Source organism: Serinus canaria, chromosome 1 (assembly GCF_022539315.1).
Source record: "Serinus canaria isolate serCan28SL12 chromosome 1, serCan2020, whole genome shotgun sequence".
Lineage (NCBI taxonomy): Eukaryota > Metazoa > Chordata > Aves > Passeriformes > Fringillidae > Serinus > Serinus canaria.
This window is the reverse complement of record NC_066313.1, coordinates 81,497,238-81,519,097: the sequence shown is the minus strand read 5'-3', so window position 1 is coordinate 81,519,097 and position 21,860 is coordinate 81,497,238. Positions and strand designations below refer to the sequence as shown.

Below are 21,860 nucleotides of genomic sequence, written 5' to 3'. Positions count from 1 at the left end.
GGGTAACTCTCACTAGGCATAAATGTTTGGAAAGAACATGAAGTATGGTATCAATACAATTGTCTTTTGAATATATTGAATAAAGTTGTGAAGCTTTAAAGTATCAAAGCTTTTGGTTTACCTTTAGCTATTATTGTATGAGTTTACAGTTTGGAAACCATCTTGTTACCCCAGCTGGATCCAAGTTGCCTAATAATTTTTCTTTTATGTCTGAGTCAGACCAAAGCTGCCCTTAAGTATTTTCACCATTTTTAACAATCACATCTTCAAATATGAACATGAAGAATTATCTGTGCCCCAGTTGTTAGAAAATCACCCAATTTCTTTTGTCATATCTAATATACATGCATTCTTTTGCATGAGTTTAATCCACATACCAGGCTGCACTTATATAACTTGGACAGATTTTTTTTTTTTCAATTCCATAAAGCAGCCTTAACCTTTTATTACAAAATACTTGCTTAAGTCATTCTGACTAATAAGGGGAAAAAAGTTTTACTGACTTAAGCATGAGTAAAACTCTGTTGCTGAATATTTTCTGATTTAAATGCTGGTTTTTAAGTATTTAGGTTTTATTAATACAGAATTCAGTGTTCTGCACAAATTTAAGTCAGTGTGGACAATAGTATCTTCTAAAAGATGTTGATTTCAAAGGGTGTTTTCCTAAAAATTTAAGGCAGGACATAGTGAAATAAATCTTCTAACACCTAGGAGTAGCCCAGTTGCCCGCTGATTAGTTCCTAAACTCTAGGTCTTTTGCTATCAAGTTCCTTGTTGACTCATTGGGACATTTGTGCCATTTATTTTTTGAATTAATGAGTAATCCTCCTAAGTCCACAAGGGTGATATAGATCTCAGGAGGTCTGCAGGAACAGCTCTTCCAAGGCATGTTTAAATCTGATCTAAACCATGTAAATTCTACACCAACAGTTTCAAAAGCTATGAATAAGTGCGAATTGCAAGTATTGTCTCTAGCATCCATGGATTTGAGTGGGATGGTGCGACTGGCTGTAGCACTTCCTGAAGCTGTGTGCTGTAGTGCTGCATTTTGCTGCAGTATATGTTGGAAGGCAGCTAGTTCTGGGAGTTCACCCTGTTCCTTGGGCATTAATTGCAGAGTTTGCAGCATGAGCTATAGTAATTTGCTGAGGACAACAATTTCTGAAAAGTAATCATTTGCTGTATTGCCATCCTGGAGGTTTTTCTTAAAGCTGTCTGTTCTGAGATCTGTCTCTCAACACAACCGTTTACATATGGCAAAACCTTGCAAACATCAAACCTGCTAGAAACAAGATGTGCAGGAGGATTAACTGAATGCCTGGGAGTCATGGAGCGTTAACAGTCCAGACATTGATATCTTGGTGTCCAGTTTGATAGAAAAATGCTTTTTACTGCTTTCATCTCTTCAGAGAGCCCAGTTGCTGTAAGACTGTTGCTGGTAATGTTTGTGGTCAGAGTCTTCCTGAGGCACACATAGTCATCACTGCTTCTGAGTAAGAGAGAAGAAAAGGAGGGGGAAGTGAGAGAAGCTTTTAAAAAAACTCTGAAGTTTTCTGAGTACATAAAGAAAAATGTGCAACTGCTCATTCCTTTTTTTATTTTTTTTTAATGCATTTAGTGATAATTCCCAGCTATGACCATTTAAGGGCCAGAGTATCTGATTATTTTCCCAGAATGTATATTAAGTAATGTGGCCAGCATCTGTCAAGTACAAGTCATCCTATTTCCAATTGCTCAAGGCTTTAAAATTGCCAGTGCTTCAAGAGTCCAGGAGATCTTTTAAATATGTGTGGAATTTACTTGTATCCTTCTGCTAAAAAAAATGTAGAAAATTTGTCCTTCAAGCAACAGGTAAAGTTCATTGATAGGAAATTACAATGATGTTAATATGCTCTTGAACAGTGTTTAAATGAGTGTTTGTCTGATGTTCCCAAACAGCAAAGGCTCAAAGCAATGTGCTATTATAAGTTCTACCCAAATGATGAGGCTAAATTTAAGGCAAAGCACCTCTGCAGCATTGGGAGCTCAAAGGACTCTGTGTCTAGATGACAGAGGTATGGATCTCTCTGCTTTTCCTTTATTTTAGCACAAGTATTGTGGTAATAAAGTCACAGTTCATAGTCATGTGAGAATCTACACTTTAATTTTTAGGAACCTTTTGTCATAGGGAAGAAAACTTGGAAATCTTGGGTTTGTTTCTTTATTTTGGTTTGTCTTTTTTTTTTTTTTTCATGCTTAAGCCATTAAACTTGTGTCTCAAAAATAAAAATAAAAAAGATTAAATGTTTTGGGAGATATGGGAAGGTGGGGTGACCACAGAGCTGTGATTTCTGAGCACTGAAGGGAGCAGCAGCCCTACTCTCCCCTACTTAGATGGATGCTGTCTGATATGGTGAGATTTTCCCCAAACTGATGGACCTCACAGAGAGGCAGCTAATTTTCCAGGTCTTTTAGGCAATTTTGTTTCCTCACTAATATAAGCATAAGATATATTCTTTGATTTTTTTTTTTGTTAGATACTTACTTCCATGCATTTCAGGTATAGAGCTATAATACTAATTGGTTTTGAAAGCTACTGGCAGTCCTCTCCATTCTATGCTACTGTCTTAGAAGGAAAAAGATAAATAAAAGATCTCCCTAAGCACAGAACTTTGAACTTGTCAGATCCTGGGAAGTGAAGCTTGGACATTTTGCTCTTAAGACCGTAAATGGTTCATGATTGTAAAAGTACTATTTCTTTCTTTTTTTTTTTTTTTTGTCTGAATGTGCTGATCTTTTTATGGAGGGAGATCTTCCCCTCAATTTCTGAAGTCTCTGCATAAAAAAAAAACCAAAAAAACCAACTGAACAACACTTCAGGGGCCTTTTTTTATAGAGTCCTGGAGATAAAATGGAAGGGCTGTACTATGACCTGAGGGCACCTTTTGATAGCTGCCCCAACAAGTGCTGAAGGATTGGATTCAGTGTTTAAAGACTGTCTTTTGAAGCTCTGAGTGTTCTTTGCTTCTATTTCTACTAGTGAGTATCAGAAACACTTTTAGTCACAAGGGTTTAGAGATGGCTAGCCATCCTTATTTGAGATTCTGCTTTGCATTTTTTTACTCAGAAGAATGAAAGTTTCTCTGCAGCCATAAATAATTCTCTCATTTGCAGGTGCATATTTGGGCTTTATGGTAACAGTTCAATAATTTTGCTCACTGTGAAAGGAAAATAAAGAAGTTAAGATTTCTGTCTCTAGAAACTAACTGCCAATGCTTGCTCTGGTTTTAAGGACATTGTATCAAGTTTCCATCAATGGTATCTACTCAATGGTATGGGAGTTTTAGGCAGCATCTACGCATTTCAAAGAAAAGAGGAATTACCAGCCTTTGGTATCTGTGTATTTCTTTTATCAGAGACAACTAGAATCGCTGGCCATGGAGGCTTCTGTGCGCAGGCTGGAAATGCCAAAGACTTGGGGGTAAGGGGTTTGAATTAACTTCCCAGGCCTTTCCAATGCTTATTTCCCCCAACTACTCCTCTGTGACATACTTGTTGTCTTTTTCTTCTCTGCCAACTGATCAGCAATAGCAGATGCAGTATAAAAAATACTTTTTGATGCTGTTGTTCAAATTTAGTGGAGTACTTCTAGGTATTTCAGTTAGAGGTCCTCCTTTTTCGGCTCAGATCCATGTCAAACTCCATGTGACCATCTTCTCAAATGTTAAATGCTATTTCAGTGTACTTTCTTAATATCCTAATATACCACAGGCAGCTTTTGTACAGCTGAGTTAGGACTTGGTTCAGCTTGGGTATGGTATATATGCACACATTATTTTACCCTGATCATACCTCTTCTAGTTTCCAGATCTTTCCTCCTTTGGGAAGATGTCCTGTTTGTGCTACATTTTATCCATGTGTTAACAACTGGCTGTGTAAATTCCTGATATTCTCAGGGTGCATAAGAGCATCTGTAGTTCATCCTTTCATGAGCAAATGTAAAAACTGTGTTGCATACGTCTTCAAAAAGAATAAAAGTGTACAATCTGCTTCCTATTTATTCATCCTTCTCAGTGTTCCTATAGAAATACATAGTGAATGTAAAACATTTATTGAAATTTGTAGCCCCACAGACTTTCTGATACGAGTTTTCCTGTGTCACTTATCTTTTGGCTATGAGCCCACCACGTACAGCTGTGGGTTTACTATAGAATTAGAAGCTTGGATGCCATTTTCTCTTGACATGTGATAGCCAGTGTAAGGAGGTGTGTGTGATTCCAGACATGGGAAATGAAGATAGCTGCTAAACACCTTTCCTGGGTTGGGCTGCATCTGCTCCTGATGAGGTCACTCATATATAAAGTAATCTGGCAGGAAACTTATTGTAAGGTTGTTTCCTTCACTGATGGGAATATACATTCTTTATTGTCCTTCAGAATGATGGATACTTTAAACACTCTATGTGAGAGAGTGTGTGTGTGTTGTGAGTACTCTACTAAGCAGGTTTCATGGACACACAAAAAATATAAATTGCTCTGAAATCCTAATGAAGATACTGGCACTTGAACAGGGTTTTTGTTTAGTTTAACTCAATCAGACTTTGTTTCTTTTATGACAAGAAAACAGGTCTTTCGTACATGAACTTGGTTTTATCACTCGGAATTCCCTTCATTTGGGTCTTCAAATCTCTTGTCTTAAATTCAATACTGCTTGCCCTGCTGCCTGCTCCACCTGGTTTGATATAAGTGGTGGAGGCAGGGGCAGCATTCTTGTTGTTTTACACGATATTGTGGTTTTCTGCTGCTCAGAGTGCTTTTCTGGCAGGTAAATGAACTGAAGGCAAATGAGGTGATTGCTGGTGTGTGAAGGAAGTCATACGTGTCAGCATTGCTGTTTAGTTGTGGTCTAACTGCATTTGTAGAAAGCTATGCCTCATATTACACTCAGGAATATGAACCAGTTATTTCAAAGAAAAAAGACTTTTTTTTTTTTCATTTTGAAGCAGGTAGTAGATGCATGGAAGTCCTTGCCAGCAGTGATTTACAGTCAGAAGCCTACAAGAATTCAGTGAGAGCTGACTTGGACAAGTATTGGAGAAGTGATTTGTTGAGGGTTACTAAAGAGACGCTCCACATACTGCTTGGGAAATGTAATTGGAGAGTACTCAGGGGAAGTATCTTACTGTGGATGCCCACATGGGCCAAGAGGAAGTCAGTGCGAGGTGCCCGTGACTTGGTAGAGCAGGTGGGAGGCTAGGCTGAGCTAGATGGAACATTTGGCTGAAATAGTACCTCCTTTTTTATGATCTGTTTCTCTTCATCTTTCGGCTGCTGTCAGAAAACATTGTAGAAATGCAGCTCAGGCATGCCAAACTAACCTTTCCATGCTTGCTGCTTATCTCTTCCTTTTTCTTCTTTGTACTCCTTATTATAATCTTGCTGTTTCTTCTCTGTGCCTGGCCTTGAGAGAAGGCCCGTACCCCAGATCTGAATCCCCAGGTTCCATTTCTTTCTCTGCTGAGTTTCCATAGCCCTTCCATGCCTCAGTTACTGTGTGCATGGAGAAGTGGGGCTGCAGTAGCTGAAGGATGATCTCCAGCTAATACTCTTTGCAGCAATTCTTCTGGTAGAGAAGGCAAAAGGGGTTTCCAGAGGGTTTGACGCAAATGATTCTTGGTAATAGCAGTATGGGAAATGAGTGTGGGTGTGGGGTGTAACAACGGAGGAGGTTTGCTGAATTTTTGCCACTGTTTCCTTTATTCTGATGCTTCCTACTGTGCTTTCTATCCAATGTTGTTTCAATGTCATAGGCTGAATGATTAACACTGATAGCTGGCTAAAAGCTGCCTTAAGGTAAACTTTATGCTCGTTGTGTTACAAATTGTGCCACTGCATTCTCAGTTTAATGCTGACTCGGCTGAGATGGGTGCACTGTGCCCTCAGAAGCTGCTGGAAGGTAAAAGGGATGTGGTGCCTGGCCACCTCTGTCGCTGCCACCAGCTGCCCAGTCCAAAGCTGAGTCTGGGTACCCAGTGGCTTCAGGGATGCAGACCAGGCACTGCCCCTTGGCTCATCTTCTGAATTGGCAAAGGAAAAAATAACACGTGGGAGTGGCGGGAGCCAGCTCCTGTCTCTCACCTGGTTTCAGGTATGGTTCTCTCCCCACAGACCCTGACACCCACTGGAAGGGCTGAGACTGTGACCTTCCCTTCACAGAACCACAGAATTAATTAGGTTGCAAAGACCCCCTGGGAGCATCTAGTCCAACCCATGACCGAACACTGCCATGTCAACTATACAACGACACCGCGTGCCACGTCCAGACTTTTCCTAAACACCTCCAGGGACGGTGACTGCACTACCTCCCGGGGCAGCCCATTCCAATATCTAATTGCCCTTTCTGTGGAAAAATTCTTCCTCATGTCCGACCTAAAACTCCCGTCATAGTTTTAGACTATGACCTCTTGTCCTGTCGCTCGTTGCCTGCGAGAAGAGGTCGACCCCCACCTGGCTACAGCCTCCTTTCGTGGTTGTAGAAAGTGATAAGGTCACCCCTGAGCCTCCTCTTCTCCAGGCTGAACACCCCCAGCTCCCTCAGCCGCTGCTCAGAGGACATGCGCTCCACACCTTCACCAGACACATTGCCCTTCTTCCTTCCCTGCCGACCGCTTCCCGCTCGCTCTCCGGCCGGGGGGGCGGCTCTGCCGGCGCAGCTGGCAGGAAGGCCCGGCGCGGGCAGGGAGGGAAGGGGAAGAGGCGGGGCCTGGAGCCCAGCAGTGTCAATAATACAATAGGGCTCTTGTGCGGCCGCCGCTGCCGGAGGAGGAGCGGGCCGGGTTGCGGGCGCGCCGAGCAGCCGGCACGCAGGGCGGGAGCCGCCGCCGGCCACGGGCCCGGGCGGGCGGGGGCGATGCGCGCCGGCGCGGGACGGCACCAGCAGCACCCGCAGCAGGAGCCGCCGCCGCGGCGGGAGCGCCAGCCCTGACGGCCGCGGCCGCCCACGGCAGCGAGCAGGGCAGGAGGAGGAGGAGGCGGCGGCGGCGCGCCGGGCCGGGCCGGCGGCGGGAGGTGAGCGCGGCCCGGGCTGCCCGCATGGAGGCGGGGCGGGGGGCGGGCGCCGGGGCCGCCGCGCCGGGCCTGTGCGGGGGAGGCGCCGGGCCTGCGGCGGCGGCGTTTGGCGCCAAGGCCGGGCAGGAGGAGGGAGGAGGAGGAGGAGGAAGCGGCGGCGAGCGCGGGGAGGCGACGGGCGCTGCGGGTACGTGGGGCAGCGGCGGAGAGCGCGCGGAGCCGCGCCGGGGGCGGCGGGCGGGCGGCGCGGCGGGCAGTCCGTCCGGTGTGGGCGCTGCGGCCCCGGCCGCGTCCGGAGGGAAAAGTTCCGGCGGCTCCGGAGCTGGCGGGCGCTGCACCCGCGGGGGGCGGCAAGGGCCGGACGACCTCCGGCCAAGCGCCCTTTTGTTCGCCGCAGCCCGGAGAGGCGGCGACCCGGCGGTGCCCGAGCCGGCGGGGCCCTGCGGAGCGCGGCTGGGCGTGGCTGGCGGGCGGGCAGACAGACAGACAGACAGACAGCCGGGCGCTTGTCCGCCGCCGAGCACCGCTCCGCCGGTATGTCGAGGAACTTGCTAGAACTGAGTTTGACAATGAAGCGCTAGCGCAGCCCCCCCGCCTGCCCGGCCGCGCCGCCAAGGTAAGTTTTTTCCTGAGCGGCGGAGGCGGATGGCCCCCCGGTGCCCCCTGTGCCTGCGGGCAGAGGAGCGGGAAGGTCCCGACTTCACTTCTCCAAATCAAACCTTCCTCCCTTGAATGGTGTTTGCTTTAATGCTGTTCATCTTCCTGCAAAGGCATGGCTTCGTTCTACGGATGTACCGCGATCGGTATGGTTAGCGGCTGGGGATGGATGTGGTAAAAGTATTTATACTTGCAAATAATGATGGATTATTAATGGGAGAATTTGGTACGGGGCACCCTAAAATGCGTGTTACCAGACAAATAAACGCCACTTTTTTCTGTCTTTTAACCAGAGTTATTTTATATAAAGCACTTGTAGTTACTTGAGGAGTTCACCTATTGTTTGCAATTGTTATAATGAGCAGCTATGTATTTTTATTAAAATATCACTAAATTTGCGCTGTGCTTCAGAGCCCAATGCTTTTTTTCATGTTCAGGAGAAAAGGGATCCTGAAGACAACATCCAAGTATGATTAGAAAACCTTCAGTTACTACACACTAGATAATTGAAAGCTGTTGTGCTTCTCTGTTAATGTAAAAGAGCCTTTGCCCTAAAACTGAAAGATGGGGAGAAATGTATTTTGTCCTGGTGCTTGCAAGATGCTTAATCAGCAGCTGACTTTTTACATCAGGTTGGTGCTTGTTATGGGCTGTTCTGTAGAACATCTCGAGCACACCTGCTCATCTCACTGTCTGCGCAGTGAGACCGCATCTTAGAGATGCTTAGACAGCTGACTTGCAAGTGTGAGAGCCTTAGGCCGGAAAGGTCGACCTGGATGAAGGCACGTTTGCATAACTTTCCAGCTTGCCACAGAATTCCTTAAGGAGACATCGGAAAAGTCTTTACCTGCACTTACCAATAAAGAAATGCAATTTGAAGTCTCTTTGGTTAAGAGTGGACCTTTTCAAAGTAAAAGTAAATGAGTACTTATCTAAAGTTTGTGTTGTTTTGTTTTTCTTTTTTAACTGAACATCTGACCTCTTTTCAGACTAGACATGACATGCCCTGTTTTATTGCAGAGAGGAGGAGAACTCGAAAGCTTTATTTGCAAAACTTGGACTTTAGATGCAGTAAAAGTAATCAAAATAGCAGAACTGTTTCTGTTACCTGTCCCTCCTTTGATGTTTCCTCTTTCTAGGTTCCTCTTACAGAACAAGCCTCCCTCCCCCAGTGGCAAAAATTCCTCTGATTTGGGTCTGAGTGTAGGTCTTTTTTTTATTATATTTGTGTTACGTACATGTAGCAGATATCCACAAAGGTTTGCTAGAGAACTGATGTAGGAACATATGCAGTGGCATTTATTGGCAAGGATGCATGTTCATTTGGGATCTCATTAGAACCATGAAAATACGCTGTGAATGTAAGAGCCTGGGACAGATAGATCTCAGTGTAGTGTTAGAATAAACCCAGCTGTTTTCTTCTCTGCGGTTCTGAGCACTTCCTCTCAGCAGCAGAAAATCAGGAAGTTTGTGTTTGGGATTTATTGGGATACCTGGGATTGTTGTGGGCTTTTTATTTTGATTTTTAAAATACATATACTTTTAATAGACCTGGATGATTTGCTTGTGGAGAAGAATTTATATGACACCTTCTTATCTACAACTGAGTATTATTTTTACCTGTACAGTTTTAGATGTATAGACACATGGGCAGAGACACATGTGCGTGGTTGGTGTAGTAGCTACCATATGCTGAGTGCTGTAGAGCATTTTCCCCAAGAGCTTGCTGGGGGATGTCTTGACTGGTGACCTCAGCTCCTTGCTAGTGTGTTGGCAAGTGTCCAAGACCATAGTGAAAATGGCTGGATTTGGTAGACCTGATGGGGAGAAGTGAAGCTAGACCCTGTACAAGCTGACTTGAGTTTGAAACACTCCTGCAGTGTTCCTTGTGGTCTATTTAAGTAGCTTATTTCAATCTTTGTAATTAATTTCTGACTATCATGCCTCAGTGGGTGAGAGGCGGGGCATGGTGCCTGCATATTTTTGGTTAGCTTGGCAAGACATGGGATGCATCTGGAGAAGGAATGTGTACCCATTTCTGTTGTGCATCTTTTATGATCCATGGATGGAAATGTCATGTGAACAACTGTTTCTGTGGTGTCTTCCTCCTTTAGTCCCTAGAAGTCTGCAGAAGTTGGTATTTGCTTTGGGGGGCTATTATTTGAATGGGTCTGGTGGTGTAGTGTTATGACTGCGATCAGGTATTCTTCAGAAAATAGCAGGCAATTTAATAGCAAAGAATGTTGTATTAAACCAAAATGTAAAAGTTAATATTCGGTTAAGTGTAGGTATAATTCTCTTGGTGCATTAATAACCAAAAATTTACTGTTTTGTCTAGATCAGTGGTAGTGTTGTGTTTTAGTTGATGACTTCTTTCATTATGGACAGAAATAGACTGAGCCCAAAACTTGCTATTTATGCATGTTGCTTAACCTCTCTAGTCCCACAATTTTTGTGGGGGCTATAGTTAAGGGGGCTCAGGGCTTCTGAATTCTACAGAGAGGGGAACCTCTGACATTGTGTGGTGTTTCTCTTTTTGAAGATTTGAAGTCCATGTAATGCTCAAGGCCTCATGTAATTGGAGACATAAATGCAATTTTTACATACTTTACTTAAAATGGAAACTAACAAGTTAATAATAGCTCTTATCGGGGGTATTTATGTAATGGAAGCCAGCAGATGCTATTTGCATCTTGAAGAGCTGATGTACAAAATGTTATGTCAAGGCCCTGGCAGGTTTTATGCTGGTGGAGGCTGGGTCAGGTGGGAGTGGGAGATGCTGGAGATCTGGAGGGCTCGATGGCACCTTTGAAAAGTGAGATAACTGTATGAAATTTTGCATTTTAGCACACCGCTTATTTTAATCTAATGCTGCTAATAGAAAGGATAGTATTTTGATTTGAGAATTGATTTCTTTTATATTTATTCATCTTAAATGATCAATTGCACCTATCACTTTAAAAGTACTTTTCTTTATACTATTTTTCAGCTACAGCTGCATGTCTGATGTTCAGAACCCCTAAAAATTTTGTCTATAGGTACTGTTTTTATTGATACTTCAACTTACTTTGACAAAACAAAGTATCTGGTAAATGAGGTTCAGAAATGTAATGTAACAAACCGGGTGTTGCTTTCTGTGGAAAGATGCCGATGTAATTACCAAGCACCTCCCTGTTTCCCTGAGCTGTTCACTCTTTCTTATTCATTTGCTTCCAAGTTACTCTTTTCTAGATGACATCTGAACTTTTTCAACATTTAATACCTTATTTCAGTGTGTAGGAGACCAAGAATTTAGGGATTAGAGCAGTCTGAGATGCGTGATCTTAGACCTAAGGAAAGCTCCTGCTTTTGTAGAGCAATGATGCAGGCTTTACTTGGATTTAAAGGAATGGAAGAGACCAAGCTGTGAGCATGACTGCGGAGGCTCCACTGGCACTTGCTTAGTCGCCCTCTTCAGAGAAGCAGGAGAAGGTGGGAGGATAAGCTCGTGACTGCTGATGCTATTTGTTATAACTTTCTCCTGAATTAAATACTGGGATGCTTGCCTTAGCTTGTTAAACTTTGTTTGAAAACTTTGGAGTGCTTTTCTTCTTCAAAGTACACCTGTTACAGCATTAGATTAAAGAGCTGTGCTTCCTGATTATTGAATTGAATGGTGAACATAACAAATCGTGTCGTTAATGTCTCTTTGTGTTTTAATTAGAACTCTAGGAGATGTTAGAAAACAGGTTTATGCCACATGCCTGACTGGTTGCTAAACTGAACATGCTTGCCACACAGTCTTGGGGGAATTATGTATTATTTTTCTAATCTGCTGTTCAGGGCTTCCCCCAGCCGTCTTTCTTTCCTTTTCCCTTTTTTCCTACCTTGCTCTAAAAAGTTATTCTTGAATATTTTCTGAGGGTTTGCCTTACCTGCTTAAAGCTCCTGATTGTTGATAGCCTTTGCTGGTGAAAGGCTCAGGCTCTTGCTCACGTCTTAAAGAGCAGTGTCATGCCTACACAAGTGGTTTGGTGCACAGCAAGTGCAACAGCTTCTGAGAGTTAGCATAGTGCAGTGGGTGAGCAGAGGCTGGGATGCCTGAGATCCTCCAAAGGGAGGGGTGAAACCCCCACACACCAGGAGCTGCAAAGTGAAACAACTGACCAGGAGCATTTATTGTAAGTAGGTAATTTTGTTTGATTGTGTTAGGAAGAGTTTTCCAAGCTGTTTTTTATTTTCAGGTAGTTCTTGTTTTGGAATATGCTGTTGGGTTGATGACAAAATAATGAGAGGAGAACTGCATAGGAGAAGTTCTGACTGGGTGTTGTCTTTTAATTGTGCTATATAGTTTATTACGTAATATTGAATGACTGAAATTCTTTAAATCTCTCGATAAATGATGGAATTACTACAAGTTCTAGACAAGAGCTAGAGTAACATGGCTGTTCACAAGCCTTTGGAAACCATAACTAAACTATGAGCTTTCGTTCATACTTAAAAATGTAAGTCTTGGTTTAACAGACCAGGCAGTTTTTAAATAATGATTCCTCTATCGACTGTGGTGGTATTGAGAAAATTACTACTTTTAGTGTGCAAATATTTAAATCTTCCCCTACATATCAAGTATAGCAGAATAAAAAGGTAGTGTTTTCTATGTGCTTACACGTCAGAAAACCTGACATCTTGAACAGCTGGATACAAAAGTATATAGGAGAAATGTCTACCCTATCAAGGGAGGAAACAAATGTCCCTAGTGGGAACACATCCTTGTGTTTAATTCTCTTTTTGTTTGTTCTGCTTTTAACTGCTTGTACTTATGTATTATTTTTTCAGTGTTAATTTGCAAGCTTTGATGTGAAAGTGGCTGTAGAGGACTCGTCATAGGAAATAGTGTCCGTGTCCTGTACAGGTTTTGGCTTTAATGAAAAAGCAAGCCAACCTTGTGGACCTGAAAAACTCAGTGAGTGCATTAGGGACACACAGGAAAATGATAGGCTCAGCAGTTATCTGGCCAGGAGGAGCCTCAGCAGAGAGGTAGGACTAATACCTTTCCCACTTTTATTAATACTTGGGTAGAAAGAGCAGTAATAAAGTGGTGCTCTTCTTCCTGCTTTCATGCTAATAGACTCTTTTCCCAGCAGGAAAATAGTGACTGAAATAGTGATAGCGAGTGATTACTCTGCAGTGCAATGTAAACTTGTTGTTTGATAGGAGGGAGGATAAAAATGCTCATTTCAAGCACATAACAGCTTTTTATGGTAGTTTTTTTTTTTTTTTTTTCAAGAATTGCTGACCAGAGCACTGGAAAAGGAAGGGGTACTGCTTGTCAGCATTGCTGCTATACTTTGACATCGTTAACCTTGTTTGGGGGAGCTCCAGCAACTCTTCTGCTTGGGCCTAATTCAAGAACAGTTGTGTTCTTTTACAAAAATCAAATTGCCTGTCATTTAAGTAGCTGAAAGGGAGATACATAAACCTGATAATGAAGTTGCAGTCTTCCTTATGTTAACAATGTAATCATTTCCATTGTAGCATGAAGTGAGCAATCTTAAGAAGTAAGTGAAGCATTTTGCTTGACAAATTTGAGCTTGCAGCTCTGCAACAGAATGTGCTAGGAGTGAGGGAGAAACCAAAATTGTAATGTAAGGTACATGTTTATGAACAACAGTATTGTAATGGCTGTTGGCATACCTAGGAAGTAAAATTCACTTCTTATGGTACTGATTCTTGTATGGAACATATTTTTTTCAAAATATTATGTCTGTATAACAGATACTGATTTTCTTCACTTTCTTTAGTTACTGCTTCTTCACTTTTTTGGACCAAAGAAGAAAAAGATGAAAAAACCCATGGGAGGAAATAAATCCATATTTTTATATAAATAGAAATGGTGCAAAATGGTTTTGTATGCCCTTTGCAACTGGTATCCATAAATTCCGGTGGTTTCATTTTGATTCTTGTAGTTTTGTACTTTTTAATGATTCATTCCATAATTTCCAGTGATATTTTATGAAAATTGTTAAAGCTGTTCTTTATTCAGGTATTTTTCAGATGCCTAAGTTTGCTCAAGTTAGTAGTAAACATATTTTTGATTCAAATACTTACAAAGATAGTGTACAAAGCATTTACTTAAAATGGCAACTGAATGAGATTTTGCCAGTGACTGACAGGATACATTCATGTGTGTTTCTGCAGTTTTGATGGAGATCTGACTTGCCTTATTTGGTTGTATATACCTATGCAGAGACAGAACATCTGTGGTTTAATACTGCAGAAGATGGGACTCTGCTCTGAGCTCCAAGAAAGAGGATGTTAAACTTCTCAGTACTTAGTATTCTTAGTAGACTTTCCTCTGTTGCTTAAAACTGAATACATGTGGATCTGATGCATGATGTTTTCATTTTTCTTCCTCTGTAAATGCCATAAGACTTCAGAAGGTGGGACATAAGTTATTAGAAAGCTTACACTCCTGCCAATCAGCTCAGTATCAGTCAGAGCCCTGTGACTCCCATTACATGGGTTAAGCTGGCTTAAGTACTGTTTTAGATCCTTTGTTTGGCATCTTCTGTGTACTTGTTCTAGATTTGCAGAAGCCTCTATATGTAACAGCTAACAGGGATGTGCATTAATTTAGGTTACTGAAATCTAGTAGCTTTTGCAGGTGCCATTTCATTCTCTAAGATTATTGAACTACTTTTTTTTCTGTGTTCACTTCTGTGTGCTTGACTTCTGCATTTGAATCAGTCAATTTTTGAAGTATGAATGGGATAAGAATTGGAAAAAAAAAGTGTGAAGAAACTGAAGGGAAAAAGTAAAGCCTCAATTGCATATGAGAACTTGAATATGATCTGTAGTTCTTACTTATCTCCCTCAGCTGTCCAGGTCTTTAATGCCTTTGTAGTCTCCCTTTGGCCCTTCCCTCTCCTTCTTGACTTAACTTTCCAACTTTTTCCTTATTATTGGAGAAAACAGTGTTTCCAGTGAGTGTCTCACAGTCTTCTTGGGACTCTTTAAATCATCTAGGTAAAATTAAAATTGTCTCCTGTACCAGACTACAGACAGTATGGATTTCCAGATTATTTGCAGTCAACCTGAAAGTATTTTGGCAGACTTGTTGGTTTGGGTTTTTTTTTTTGTATAAGTTTGCTCAGTCCGATAAAGGGGGCCTTTTCCTTCATCAGTGTTTTTTTTGTAAGGTTTTATTTTTTGTGGCTGGTACATTTGTGGGGATTTACATATGTGTATGTACAGAAGCATTGTGCATTGCAAATTCAAGTTATATTTCTAAAAATTCATTAAAAGAAGCATTTGTGATATAAAAGTTTTTTCCTGGTGAATGCTGATATTGGTGTGATGACTATTTAGCTAGTGTTCTACAAAATCCCTTCTGTGTTAAACCTGTACATAGGTAAATTTTGCTTGGTTAAGGAAGTTAAATCTGGATGTTGGACTTAAACACACATCAGCAATCGTATTTACTTTGATACAGATAATTAAAGTGTTTTAAAACAAACTTGCTTTTATATAGGGAGGAACTTTTAGAAAAAGTGAGACAGTGGCAAAGAATGGGTTTAGTGGAGTAACTTTTAAAACATTTTAATGTATCCTGGTTACTTGTATCAAGCTCTTTTTTAACCATTTGCTACCCTAAGATAATTTTTTTGACAAAATGTTATTTTTCTTTCCTCCTTTAAATAATTTCATGGAATCTATCCTAAGCTCATTCTATCAAAGAAGTCAGCTTTCGTAATAGTTTGAAGGTGTTATTCTGGTGTAACTCTGTTCTAATGATCCTACTGGTCATGTACACCTAATTCTGAAGTAGCATTAGTGTCAGCCTTTGCTGAAGGGCTGTGCAAGCTGAGCCACCTTTACTCCTGTAGCAGATTCCTTTGGCCATAACAAAGTGTCTTTAAATCTATCTGTTAGAGGATTAATGTCACATTATGGTACTCTATGTCACCTTTGCCTGTTTGTGGTCTCTTATAGATTCACAGGGATTTAATCAGTCAGAATTGTGGATTTAACTGCATGATGGCAATTCTCAAAGGAGACAAAGCTCAGCTCCTTTGTTTACTTCTGCTTTTGAGCTTTCCAGGTCTGGCAGGATTATTGACGTTTTTGTGCTTCAGGTAAGCAGAAGTAATGTAAAACTCTTAAGGGAGCAAACCTATTAAGGCAAGTTTTCTCTTTTATTTTTTTTTTAAATGCCAGTGTGTTGTGAAGGGCAGTATTACCTGCTGTCCTTCTTGGAACTGGTGAAAGCCCGTCCATAATGACGTGGCTGGGAGACTATCCAAGTCTAGTTTTATCCCTTGCTAAACAATATCAGAAGTTTTGCCTCTGTAAAGGCAACAGCTTTGTGTAGTGGAAGTCTTACATGAATAAACTACGAGAAAACAGAAAGATCTAAATATTGTAGACAATTCTGTTAAAGGTTTTTCCTTTTGACAATAAGTTTTTCTGACAGTGGGTGCTTTAAAAAAGAATAGTTTTCTTGCTTTACAACATGGTCTTGCAATCCCCCACCCTTCCCCAATATATTTGCATCAGCAGATTTTTAAGAAGAAATAAACTCAGTTTTGTAATTTAGGAATTCTGATCACAAATTTGTCAAATAAATGTTTTGCTAATTTCTGGCTTTGTTTTGGCACTGGCTTTAATTCACATTGACTCCACCAAGACCAAAGTTTCCCGGCTTGTTTCTCAGAGTTTGTCGTGTGTTTTGTCTAACAGAGTAGGAATTACTTTGGAAAAAGACTGACACAAGTTTCTACTTCATGGCAGTAAAAAAAAACCCAACACAACCCTTTCCAACCATTTAAGATCCTCTTCAATGAAGAAGGCATATTTGGTTGCTGCTATGGGATTTGCAGCCACAGAGGATGAAGGTGATGAAGTCTTGTTTACTGTGTTTTAGTGTCTGCTGCTTCATTAATCGTCATTTGATTGTGCTCCAAGCCTTGTGCTTTGCGGTCTAAGGGCAAAGCTTGGGTGCTTTATTTATGCAGTTTCTTTGCAGGGGAAGGTGACAGTTTAAGTGCTGGTGTGATGTCTGACCATGAAAGAGCAGAGAGGCTTTCCTTATGAAAAATCACAAATACTGATGTGCCAGGTTTAATAAAAGATGTCAACAGTACTTTAAATCACTGTGATAATCAAGTGAAGTTAACACTGTTACCTTTTTCTTGCCCTCTTTTTTGTTTTCCTCTGGGAGCTGACATTCAGTTAAATACTAACTAAATGGTTTTATGTGAGATGAGCTGTTTATGAGGATTATTTTTCTGTGGCCATTGAGACCCCCTTGAGGGCCAGGAATATTCAGTATCTACTCTGCTCTTAACTCAAATTCCACATAGCTGGAGCATTTGAAGAAACTCGAAAGAATGTGCTGTGTAGCCTTTCTGAAGCCCTGTGTTGTACACTGGTGAGCATCACAATATATCCAGAAAAGGAGACAAAATATTTTCTTGCTGTCATCCAGTTGTGAGATAACTTTCCTTCTGTAATCCAGGCATAAATTATTCTCAATCTTTTTGCTTGTAGTTTCTTTTTTTTCTATTTGTATTGACTAGGATAGGGAAAGAGGCTCAGCAGGCTCCTTTGTTGTGTAAAAGCGGGTGGTGGTTTGAGCCATGAGCTCCTCCTGGCACTCCCCAGCAACTGGGTGTTGGTCATCCTGCAAGTAAATGGTTGAAACAAAATATCACAACATAGATAAGAAATGCTTCCACGAAGTGGTCTTCTGGTGAAGTGGTGGGAATTACCATAGATGCTTAAGTAGGCAGCAGCAGAGCTGTGCAATGGAGAAGGGTTTGAGGAAAAGGCAGAAAGTGCTGGGGCAGATTCTTGGTGGACCGGAGAGGAGGACTGGGAAGGTGGGGTGTCCTTAGTGAAAACTAAGGACAGCCTTTGAAGATATGACAACTGCTGACACCTTAGGTGATGCCTGAAGAGTACATATGAGGAGAGGAGGAAGAAAGGTCCCAGCGTGTGTCTGATTCCTGAAGGTATCCTTTACAGGACTGCAAATCAGTAGTTGAACCTGTGAGAAGAGAGAGTTCTGGCATCATTCCCTATTTGTTGTGTGAGCTGGCTGTTCTGAACATGCTGGACACTTCGAATCTCACTGTAAAGACCTTTCCATTTGCTGGGTGGGGAGTTAAAAACTTGTGGGGTTTGCTGTTTCTTGTTCCAGAGCTCTAGCTTGAGTGAGTTGAAGTGCACAGTTTGGTATTACTTTGGTCCAAAGTTTAAATACATCCCTTCATATTTTATATTGTCATTGTGTGGAGGATCCACATAGCGCTTTAAGCATTTGTAACTCTTTTGTGTGTGTGGTGAGGTCATGGAGCTTGCTGTGGAGAATATGGAAGTGGCATAGCTGTAGCATCAAAAGTGTAACATCTGTTATCTTACCATACTTAAGAAGTTCTCACACTTGAATAGTTTTATTTTTTATTTTAAGATCTCCACTAAAGGTCTGTGTACAAATATAGTTGCATTAAATAATAGAATTTGGCTATGGAAAAAGATGTTTCTAGGTCATCTAGATTATTGCTTCTGAAATGTTTGTTTGAACCACCATTCAGAAAATAGCTTGGAACAGTACTGCCATCACTTAGCTACAGGACATGCACATGAGCACATCTGTTTTGTACCGGCAGTAGAAGTCGAATGAGGTGGGTTGATACTTAAAATCCAACTGGCCAGCATGTGGCTGTGGCTGACAGCAGGACATGTAATGATCTCCTTCCTCAAGAGCTGCATCCATTTTGTTTTGCTCCAGATCCTCATAAATAGCTTGTTTTTGCTGTTTTGTGGCTCATAGACCTGTTTTCAAGTTTCTGGTAGCAGGTAGTGCCAAAATACTTTTGTTGTTTCTGCCTGTACCCCATTCCAGGCTTTGTGGATCAGGAAGCCTCCTGCCAGTTTCCTATGTTTTTATCTCAGTTTAGATCTTGTTCTGCAGCATTCTGCCTCATGCATTTGTGTTCTCTTTCTGCTACATTACTCTGTGTCGAGGTGCATCCTGCTGCCAGGAATACCTACTGTTCAGAGAGAGATGCATCCTGCACCAGGGTGAAGTAACACATCGCCTTAACATTTCATCCCTCAAAAGAGGAGCAGGGATCTGAGCTGCTGTGCACTAACTGTCCTTGCATGCAGCTGTACACTGTAGCATCTATCAGGGTTATCTATAGATACATAGATATATCCCTCAGTCTCTGATGTAGGGAAGCGAGATGGAATGGTGGAATAGCTACCTGGGATTGCTTTGCTCTCACCAGCATGCAGTGATATACATGAGTTCCGTGGATATCTGATGCACGGTACTTGCTGCTCTGCATATCTGCATGGTGAGGTGCAGCCCTCAGTGCAGGCAGTCCCAACAAACCACGTTGTGCAGTGCTCTTTATGCTCAAGTGCCATGTATTGTTGCCTTGCCCTCCGGCTGCGTTGAGAAGAGCTGAGCTCTGCAGACTATGTTGTGTTGGCAGCACAGCAGCCAGGACTCTTGTCCAATCTTTGTTTAAACGTCAAGAGCTGCAGCCTCCAATCCTCCCCTTGGGGACATGGGTCAGCAGTTCTCACTCTTGGGATGTTTCCTTAATGCTAAGCCTAAACCTTTTGGGTTTTGTCTTAAATTTATCCCATTACATTTCATGTCTTACAGATGCAGGCTTTTGTTTGGCTAATTATAATCTCCTATCTGTGTATGAAGAATATAAACAACTTTGCATCTTAAAGTAGGTGTTTGATTATGTTGGTGTTGGTAGCTTTTCCCCGTAAGGGCAGTCTTTTTCAGCCTGGCTCAGTTTTTTGCATGTGTTTGTTACTTATGTTGTGTAACAATGATTTTCAAGTAATCGATAGGATGTTTTGGGTGTTTTGCAGAATGGTTGGCACTACACACAAGCTAAATAATTGCTGTGTTGGGTCACCATCTGAGTGCCTAGGGCCCAGGACTTCAGAGCGTTTCATAAAATGTCTTGATGTTACTCGTTAGTTGCCTTATGAAACCTATCCTTCTAGACATCTTGCTGCATTGTTTGTCTGAAGGTAGAGTAAGCTGCTGTGGGAAATTTTTTTCCCAGCAAGTTTTAATTGGTTGCTGGGAATTACTAAATCACTGGCTGTTATTAAGAATAGGTTTGTTGCTGCATAAAGGTGTCACAAAATAGTTTTGTGACAGTGGAAAGAAGTGAAGGTGCTAGAGAGTTGCAGGCTTCACTAAATGCTTTCAATGTCTCTGATCTCCCTTAAGGTGAGATGGACTGTCTTTAGATTTTTACCATGAAATTGTGAATTTATATGGAGTTGCTTTGTTGGCTAAGCCAATGTGGAAGAGGGATAAAAATTGGGAAGCTGCAGAGTACTCACTGTAGTCAGGACTGTTTAGAAGCTTCTGAAGAAGAGGAAGAATAAACAACAAGTCAGTTTATTACAAGCAGAAATCCAGCACTGTTTGCTTCAAAGACTTTGTAGAGATTTTATGAGACTTTCTTTAAAGCTTACTTTTTCGTTGCTACCTCTAATCACTGTAGGATAAGTATTGCCTGGAAATAGCTCTTCAGTTAAATATGATGGGTACTGTTTTGGTATTTGGATACTTTGGTATTTGATACTTGGATACTGTTACAATTTTTTCAGAACTATAAGGGAAAGAGGACCATTACCTTAAGTATTGTATTTATAATCTCAAAGACTATTGGCTTTATTTCTTTTGCTGTCTTGGTAGTATTAATTTTTTGATCTGCCTTTTGTAAGAGGTCTGTGTAACATTTAATAGTAGTCCATGGGGAGCTGTTTGTATGTGCTAGGTATCTGAAACAGTCTGTAAAAAACCAGGAAATTATAAAATTTTCTAATACCTTTCCCAACTAAGCAGTGTTATATCCCTGGGATTGTTTATGGAGGAGATGTGAAGCATCACAAGACCAGCTTTCTAATTCAGTTTTTGTGAGAGTAATTTGTGAGGTAGGAATTGCACAGTAGATGATACAAGTTATCAGGCAATCCATATTATCAGAAGCTAGCTAAGGAAGCATGGATTAGCTGAAATGCTCACAGGAATGTTTGTAGCTGCTGAGAGAAACTGAGAGGATAATTGCTAATTAGTTTCAAACAAGACAGGTGAATTAATATTTGCAATTAATGATGTGGGTGAGGGAATGAGGCCTCTGTTCATTCAATACCTGAATCAAGCTGGGTGGAGCTTCATGTCTACTTGAGAAGATGCTTTGAACTCAGAGTTACTTTGATTGGAGATGGAGTTTGGAAGGAGGGGTTGGATGGGGCTGAGCAGGGCATGGAGGGGCAGCTCTGTGACATAAAGGTTTGGCTGCATGCCTGCAGGCTGGGAGCAGTGGGCCCCAGAAGCAATAATTGCTCACAGCCAGGACTTGAGACAACAGTCATGTTGTTGCAAAGGCAAATGCACTGGAGTTTATGAGGATATCACAACTTGATACACTGATTTTGTGTGCCAGCCCTGGAAAGGGTGGTGGACAGCAGCAACTACAAGAATCAGAAATGTAGAAGACATGTCCTATAAACAGAGGGTGAGAGAACTGGGTTTTATTTAGTCTGGAGAAAAGACAAGGACCTCCTGACAAGAGAGTTAAGATGGTGTTCAAACTGTGTCAGGAAGAAAGAGGTGAGATTATCGAGGTCCAGTGCTAGAAGAGACTTGGTAAAGGCTCGAGCAGCATGGGGAAAGATGTGCATAAGTGCTGGGACAAACTTGCTGCCAGTAAAGGTCACACAGCATGGAAGGAGCTCCTCTGGAGAGGCTCAGGAGCCTCTGTAAGGCAGAGTCTGAGTTCTCAGTCCAACCTGGCTGTCCTTTTTCAGGACCCTGGCAGATCTTTATTCTGCTGCCATCTCTGTTTTTGCAAATGGCAGTGCAGTGTGTGGGATGGTTGATGAGAAAAGCACGAAACTCTATTTTCAACCAGTCCAATTCTTGTTTTGGTGGCTTGGCTGTTGGTAAGCACTGTGGTAAATTACAGAGAGAGCGATAGTATAGCAGTAGTGATAACTACAAAAATAGATCTGTGTTCCAAGTGGCCTTCTGTTGTTATAAGTTGTATTTTAAGAAATAAATCTTGCTGATGCTTTTTTCCCTGGTGACGCTTAGTTTCCAGGCAGTATTTATGAAAAGCTACTGTG

The 21,860-nt window shown here is 41.8% G+C and overlaps 1 protein-coding gene across 7 annotated transcripts in view; it reads left to right on the top strand.

Moving 5' to 3' along the window:
- The first annotated feature begins 6,804 nt into the window (after positions 1-6,804).
- The window catches only part of JADE3 (jade family PHD finger 3), a 64,942-nt gene continuing 49,886 nt past the window's right edge, over positions 6,805-21,860 (top strand). For 2 of the 7 annotated variants that reach the window (XM_030234436.2, XM_030234437.2), the window contains exon 1: positions 7,127-7,233. The gene's annotated coding sequence lies outside the window, so the exon portion shown is untranslated. Of the gene's footprint in view, positions 7,047-7,126; positions 7,234-7,574; positions 7,663-21,860 lie in introns of those variants that run through there. The other 5 variants (XM_050973580.1, XM_050973565.1, XM_050973571.1 and 2 more) reach the window with 5 other exon arrangements.